The sequence below is a fragment of the Cibotium barometz genome, chromosome 44 (genome assembly GCF_041138505.1).
Source record: "Cibotium barometz isolate CiBa-2024 chromosome 44, ASM4113850v1, whole genome shotgun sequence".
NCBI lineage: Eukaryota > Viridiplantae > Streptophyta > Polypodiopsida > Cyatheales > Cibotiaceae > Cibotium > Cibotium barometz.
Window position 1 is genome coordinate 7,265,155 of NC_141089.1, and position 8,693 is coordinate 7,273,847.

The following is an 8,693-nucleotide window of genomic DNA, read 5'->3' on the forward strand; positions in this document are numbered from 1 at the left end:
ACCATACAGTGGGCGACCGTCCTTTGGTTCTTGGGCGGCCATCGTATGGGCACCCTGGTAAGTGTGTACTACAGCAAGTACGCTGCACAAGGACGGACGACGGTATTGACGGTGGTACAACAGGGCATACGCTACACAGAAATGCGTGCTGCCTGTGGAGCACCCCGGGGGTTTATATAGCTGAGGGGTATGGGTACGGGCGCTGCACAAAGCAAGGACAAAAGGACGGTGTACCTTCAAAGGCTATGGATCAGTGGCATGCATGGGTCTAGGGGAAAGGTACGGTGCCGGTTGTCTGCGGCGAAAGGAGTGGTACGCATGTACCTTATCTGGTCTGGGGCAGCATGGGTGTCCACGTAGGGGTACGTGGGGACCATACAGTGGGCGATCGTCCTTTGGTTCTTGGGCGGCCATCGTATGGGCACCCTAGTAAGTGTGTACAGACCAAATTTTGGGACGGGGTACCCAAATTTGGGGCGCCTACCTCGATTTGCGTGCCGGACCGCCCCGGGGGCGAATTTTTTTTTTGTCCGGGAGATTCTCCTGGTCGTAGGGGTTCAGACCGTTCGTCAATCGGACGCCCGGTCGTGCATTTATTAAGGTTTAAAGGTCACCGTTTTTTAACTAAAATGACTGAAATTTGCGTATAGGCTTGATCTAGTGTCCGTTTTGGATGCTGTAAAATCCAATATTGGGGTAAAATCACGCGCAGATTCCAAATTTGGGCTCAGAATTTGAAGATTCTAAGTAGAAATGACTTAAATAATAAAATCATTGATTTTTATACCATAAAAACTCATAAATTTATCTATTACATGGACATTTCTTCATTAGTGAAGATGGGTATGTTACATCCTTCCCCCCTTAAAGAAATCGAGATGTCCTCATCTCGTCATGAATTGGGGATAATCCTTTAAGAGTGTAGCTTCATCTTCCCAAGTTGCATCCTCTTCACGGTAATCTTTCCACTGTACTAGATGTTCTATAAGATTTCTATTTCGGAGTTGCCTCTCCCTAGAATCTATGATGCTACTGGGCTATAATTCAAGGACTCCTTGAGTAGGGATTACAACTTGCTCATCAACAAGAATATGATCGAGACTGGGGACATATGGTTTTAATAAACTTACATGAAATATATTATGGACTTTGATATGGGCTGGGAGTTGGAGTTTATAGGCACTTTTACCTAGACACTTGATAATAGTATAGGGACCACAATACCTAGGGCTAAGCTTCTTATATTTCCCAAGTGATAGAGAACTTTGTTTGGGTCGCACTCGTAGAAGAACTCTGTCTCCTTCCTTGAAGATCCTTTCAGACCTCTTGTCAGCATAATGCTTTTGTCGATCTTGGGCAGCTTTAATATCCTTTTGGATTCCCTTCGTTTGTTCCTCCATTTCTTCGAGCATTTTCTTGGATGCCTCAACTCTTATGATTGGATCAGAGAAATTTAGAGGAGACAAGCATTCTTGCCCATAGAGTGCTTTGAACGGTGACATTCCTATGATTTGATGATAAGATGTATTGTAGGCAAATTCTACGAGAGGAAGGTATTGAATCCACCTTCTTGGTTCCCATCCACAATATGCTCTGAGAATGTCTTCAATTACTTGATTGACTCTCTCAGTCTGGCCATCGGTCTCTGAATGATAAGCTATGCTAAAGCAAAGTTGAGTTCCGAGGGCTTGAAATAAAGACTACCAGAATTTTGAAGTGAAGTCAGAATCCCGATCACTTACTATCCTTTTTGGGAGACCATGAAGTTTGAGGAGTTCCTTGATGAATACTCGAGCAACATCAAAAGCTTTGAAGGTCTTCTTCGCTGGTATAAGGTGAGCTACTTTGGTAAGTAAGTCCACTATTACCATAATGGAGTCATATCCTCCTTGAACAGTGGGAAGACTTGTGACAAAATCCATACTAATGCACTCCCACTTCATTTGGGGAATATCTAAGGATTGAAGTTTTCTAGGCATCTTGACCCTTTCAGCTTTGATACTTTGGCATGAGAGACATTGCTTCAAGTACCGAAGCACATCATTTTTCAAGCCTGCCCAATGAAAGCTCCTTCTTACAGCATTTAATGTTTTTGCATAGCCTGGGTGTCCTGCAAGCAGGGCTATCATGAGCTTCATGGAGGATTAGTTTCTTTAAAGCAGGATCCTTAGGGATACATATCCTGTGATTAAAGTAGAGTCTTCCTTCATGAGTGGAGTATCCCTTGATTAGATTCTTCTCTTTCTCTGAATGTCCCCCTTCTTCTACTAACTTTATCATCCTCTGATAATCTGGATCATGAGATGTGACTTCTTCCACCTTGACCAATATGGGATTATTTGGCATTGAAATTGCATTCAAGAAAGATTTGCGGCTAAGTGCATCTGCTACCACATTATCTTTCCCAGGGCGGAATTTGATGTCGAAGTCATATTCTTGTAGAATTTCAATCCATCTCCTTTGTCGCATGTTGAGGTTAGGCTGGGTGAAGATCCACTTTAGACTTTTGTGGTCAGTTACAAGCTGGAATTTACCCCCTAAGAGATAATGTCTCCATAATTTGAGGCAATGAACAACTGCTAAGAGCTCCAAATCGTGGGTGGCATAATTTTCTTCATATTGCTTCAGCTTGCGGGAAGTATAAGCGACTGGTCTTCCTTCTTGGCCTAAGCAAGTACTAGACTACTAGCATCAGTAAACCACTTCAAATTCCTTGGCGAAATCAGGAAGTTTCAAGACTGGGGCAGAAGTGATAATGACCTTGAGCTGATCAAAACTGTTTTGATGGATTGGCAGCCACACTATTTTGCAATCCTTCTTAAGAAGATCCGTCAAAGGTGCAGCTACCAAGGTATAATCTTTGATAAAAATCCCATACCATCCCATGATTCCCAAAAACCCACGAACTTCACGAACTAATTTAGGGGGTGGCCATTCTAGAATATCCTTGACCTTGGCGGGGTCTACTGAGATGCCATCTTTGGAGACGATGAATCCAAGATACTCAATTTGATGAGTACAGAAGGTACATTTGCTTTTCTTAGCATAGAGTTTGTGTTTGCTTTTCTTAGCATAGAGTTTGTGTTTGCGCTGTAATTGCAGAACTCTACGCACATGCTCCTCATGCTCTTCCATTGATTTGGAGTAGATTAAGATGTCATCAAAGAAAACAAGCACAAATTCATCCAAGTAAGGACAGAATATATCTTGCATTAGGCGGTTGAAGGTTGCAGGAGCATTGGTTAACCCGAATGACATTACAGTAAACTCATAGTGGCCATAATAGGTATTGAAGGCTGTTTTGGGTATATCTGCTTCCTTGACTTTGATCTGATAGTAACCAGACCTCAAATCTATTTTTGAGAAGACTTTGGCCCCATGAAGCTTATCAAGAAGTTCGTCGATGCAAGGGATAGGATAGTTATTCTTGACAGTGACTTGATTTAGCTCTCGATAATCTATGCAGAGGCGGAGAGTCCCGTCCTTCTTTTTTTGGAAAAGAACAGGTGCTCCCCAAGGAGAGCTACTGGGGCGTACAAATCCTTGTTCAATGAGTTGGGAAAGTTGCTCCTTAAGTTCAATGGCTTCAGGAAGGGACATTTTATAGGGAGTTTTTGAGACGGGTTGAGCTCCAGGGATCACCTCGATTTCATGGTCGACTTCTCAAGGAGGCAGTAACCCTGTAAACTCGTCAGGGAAGATGTCAAAGAATTCTTGGAGCCAAGAGGGTTCTGTCTCCATACTAGGTTCAATGACTTTGTTGAGTTTGACTAAGAAAACTTGCTAACCCTTACGTGTTCCCTTGAGAAGATGTTTTGCCTTGACTACCCTAGATTTAGGTTTTCCTGTGATCCCCTGAACAGATATTACTTGGCCATGCTCATTTTCAAAAGTGATACTCCCATGGTTACAATGAATGCTAGCTTTGTTTGCAATGAACCAATCCATCCCAAGGATTCCATCATAAATTCCTAATGGCAAGACTCTAAAGTGACCATGAGTTTGCTCATTACCCAGCTCAAAATCAAGGTTTCCTATAGAGTGGTGAGATACTACTTCTTTCCCACTGGCTAACTCTACAATCATTCTTCTAGCTGTTTTTTGACTCAAAATTAATTTTTGCAAGCACCTAGGAGAAAGGAATGAATGGGTATTGCCACAATCAATCAAAAGCTGAAATGGCTTACTGTGATGATTGGCGGAGGTTTGGATTACACCAAATTGTTTATTCGGACCTTGGTGTTCTACTGCCGCATGGACGGTGGCGCACTCTTCTTCAGCCATTTCCAAGGTTGGTTCTTCACTTATAACACAGGCAGTCCTAGCAACAACTGTTCCTCCGTGGCCTCTGCCCCACGGCCACTGCCTCTTGCACCTTGGTGGATAGGGGTCCCACGATCTTGATTTCCTCTGCTACCTTGGGGAAATGATGTTGCCATCTTGGGATAGTTGGCTCTAAAGTGTCCCGGCTCATTGCACTCGAAACACAAAGGGCCTTCTCTGGAAGAAGCAGGGGGATAGAAGAGTTGCCTTGTCGCCCTCTGTTGTAGTAGGGGAAATTCTATTGAGGTTTCTTGTAGGGTTGATCTTTAAGATTTGGCTTAGGGTAAGATCTCTTTTGATTCTTCGGTTTGTTAGCCTTCATTTCTTTCACAAGGGGCTTTGCTCGTATGAGAGCATCCTGTAATGTGCTTGGCCTCATTGCTTCAAGGCGGGAATCTAGGGGTTTATTAGCCCTTGGTAGAAACGAGCCACTTGTTGCTGGGAAGTAGTCATAGCTGGGGCATACTTCCGAAGGGTGATAAATTTGGAATAGTAGTCCTCAAGAGTTAAGCTGCACTGCCTAAGACTAAAAAACTCATTCATCTTTATGGATTCATGGGATGGAGGAAGATATCTTTCCTTCACTGCCTGCTTGATGTCTTCCCACGTTTGAGAATGCTCGATGACTTCCTTGTCACGGCACCTGCACTGTTTCCACCAGAGTTAGGCGAAACCGTGCGAGCATAGACTGATTTGCTACTCCAGTAATCGGCAGCAGAGAAATAATCGTAAATAACCTCAATCCAGACTTCAGCATCCTTCTCAACCTTTGAACCTTCTCCTTTAAAGGAGGGAGGTTGCATTTGATTGAGCAGGAGCTTCTTCTCCTGGGTATCGGTGTAAAGCGCATTGGAAAGTGGAGGGTGGTCGTCCTGGCCATCATTGTAAAAACAATTTTAAGATTACAAGATTCATATTTGCACAATGCTTATTTTTGGAGAGTAAAACATTGAAATTATTTTATTTCCAAATATTTACAAGGACAAGTTTTATTACAAAGATCTGAGACTAATATAATTAGTCTTATTTGCTATGAAGGGAAATTCCTAGGCTTGACTATGACATAAGGGTAGAGCGGTCCACATAGGTGAAATATGGGGGTTCCGCTGTAGTTTCTAAGACTCTAAAAACTGATGGTAAGGGTGGTAAACTCTGGATTGGGGTAGATCCCAACACTGCTACTCTATCAGCAGGTAAGACTTGCATCACTTTGTCATACACCCAGCGATCCTGAGGTATGCGAACCCCATCTATAATCACAGAGGTGTCGGCCCTGGGGGTACCGACGAACCAAAATAAGCGGATCATCTTCAGCTTCTCAATCCAACGAATCTGCTTAAGGTCGGTGGTGAGGTTCCCAATTTGATCTGCTCAGATGAAGAAGTATCTCGGCCCACGACTCCAGAAATCTCTACCCCATCCTCTTTGAATACGAGAGAAATGAGGGAGGAACATCTTCTCTAATATCTGCACCATGGTGTCACGGAACTCGAAATTCGAGAAATGACTAGCAGTCTCGAAGATGCATTAGAAAACTAAAAACTTGGAGTAGGCATCTTCTTCTTCCTACAATCATTCAAACATCAATTCAACTTATTTGTTTTAGTAGGATGTCTTTACTAATTAGCATTATGTTAGGTAAAACATTCATTGTAAAACAATCCTTAAATGATAATTCCTAAGAGCTAAACTTGGCTCTGATACCAGTTGTAAGGTTCCTCCCTTCTAAAATGGGAGAAACACTTAAGATAGTCCACTAAGTCTTATCTTGGAAAAAATTTCCTATTCATCGACACCTTGACCCTGTAGAGATTCAAGGATACAATTTATAGGTATGACCTAGCTCTATCCCGCAGGGGAAGCGTGATTTTCTAAGCATCAAATCACCCATAGGGCAATTGATCATAAATTGGGCAACTACTAGACTTGATTTCTAGAGACAATGCTTTTTTCCTCATCTTATGCAAGGCACAGCCGCTGGCCTAGTCTTCTAGAATAGAGTTGCCCAAGAACCTAATTATCTAGTGTAGGGCTTTCACTTAATCTGTTGGAAAGCTACCCGACTAATCGGGTCCACCCATCCATAGGATAGTACCATCGAGGTATTCTATCCTCCCACTTTCCACCCTACTCACACATCAATTTGTTTTCTAATTAATCCTACCACACTGTTTGACATAAATAAACATATTCCTTGATTAAGACCCTTTTTCACAAGGTTCGTTAAAACAGCCTTTTTACACAATGTAATCATACCAAAGACAAGATATATTTATATAAAAAGTTTATACATGAACCAATTCCATACAAGCCAAACCGGCTCTCTTATTCTTATACTACCGATGATCTAGAATTCGGCCTTCCAGCCTCTACATGCTGGGCAAAACCCTACGGGACCATACACCTCATCGTCGGTCGCTGGCAAGGACTCAAGCCGGCCTGTCGCCCTCTCAGGCTCCATCGCTTGATCCTCCCGCCCCTCAGAGGGATGTCTGCGCACTAGGGTGGGCTTATTTATAGCACTAGCCTGGGCCCTCAGAACTAGGCAGCCTCATAATCTCTTGCCTCAATCGGCGATCCTTATTCTTCCAAAGGTATGAGGGATACCTTGGGCCATTCTCGGGCTTTGCTAACGATGCCGCCCGGCTACATAAGCACGGAACGGAGTTAGCGTTGAAGCCAAAAAAAAATCTTGAATTCTAAAGATAACAACTTCAATGCAATTTATTAACTACAGCATTCACAATTCGTGAAGATAACAATTTCAACGCAATTTATCAAATACAGCATCACATAATTTGTAACTTCATACAATCTTTATGTCATCATTTTAAAAGGAAAAGATACCATTCATTAACACTAATTTAAGAAAAATCTCTTCTTTTAAAAATTAACCAAGCTAACCTGGCCACCATTTCCTTGAGGAGCTTGAAAAGGGAGGACTGGAGCCGCGTTGGGGGCCTCTTCCCCCATCTCGTTGTTACGTGCTCCTCTTGAGGCGATATTTTGACGTCTCTGAAAAGAGGCCATCTTAGGCGTCGCCTTGTAGAGCTCACTGTGCTGCGATCAAAACGCTTCAGTCGGATCTGAATTCTGAGCTCGTTTGCTCACCGTATGAGCAAAAGAGCATGACGCACGAACCCTTGCTTAAGGCAAAAACCCTTATTAAAGTCTACGCAAATGGGGGGGGGGGGAGAATTGTGAGATGTCCTTAAGGCTAAAAACGTGGAGAGGGCTGTGAGGGCCTGCTGTAAGTCTCTTCACACGGGGGGAGTGGGGAGAAGAGTTAAGGACACTGGCTCTAAGGAAAAGGGAGATGGAGGAATTTTAGCTTATCTGAAAAGAGCCAAATGAGGGGGTGTGAGAGGGGTGGCTGCAAGGGTGGCTGTACTAACTGCAGCAAGTACACTGCACAGGGACGGACGGCGGTACAATAGGGCATACGCTACATAGAAATGCGTGCTGTCTGTGGAGCACCCCGGGGATTTATATAGCTGAGGGGTATGGGTACGGGCACTGCACAAAGCAAGGACGAAAGGACGGTGTACCTTCAAAGGCTATGGATCAGTGGCCTGCATGGGTCTAGGGAAAAGGTACGGTGTCGGTTGTCCGGGAAAGGAGTGGTACGCATGTACCTTATCTGGTCTAGGGCAGCATGGGTGTCCACGTAGGGGTACGTGGGGACCATACAATGGGCGACCGTCCTTTGGTTCTTGGGCGGCCATCGTACGAGCACCCTGGTAAGTGTGTACGGACCAAATTTTGGGGCGGGGTACCAAATTTGGGACGCCCGCCTCGATTTGCATGCCGGACCGCCCCGGGGGCGAATTGTTTTTTGTCCGGGAGCTTCTCCTAGTCGTAGGGGTTTAGACGGTTCGTCAATCGGACGCCCGGTCGTGCATTTATTAAGGTTTAAAGGTCGTCGTTTTTTAACTAAAATGATTAAAATTTGCGTATAGGCTTGATTCGGTGTCCGTTTTGGATGCTGTAAAATCTTATATTGGGGTAAAATCACGCGCAGATTCCAAATTTGGGCTCAAAATTTGAAGATTCTAAGTAGAAATGACTCAAATAATAAAATCATTGATTTTTATACCATAAAAACTCATAAATTTATCTAGTCTGTTGTGCATTGATTCTTTTGGCATAAAATAATAGACACAAGCAGGACATTCTTTAAGACACATTGGCACATGCTTGCAGAAAAAACACTCAAGGTTCCTGAAGCTCCCAATTGCTAAATTTCCATCTTTTGGAGATTTTATCAGCTGCCCATTCCAATGGAGTTTGTTTGGTTGATTCATACGTGTCCTAAAGGAGCAGTGCTCATTCATGCACTGGAAGGTTCCCCTGCAGAAGCTCTTCCTAAG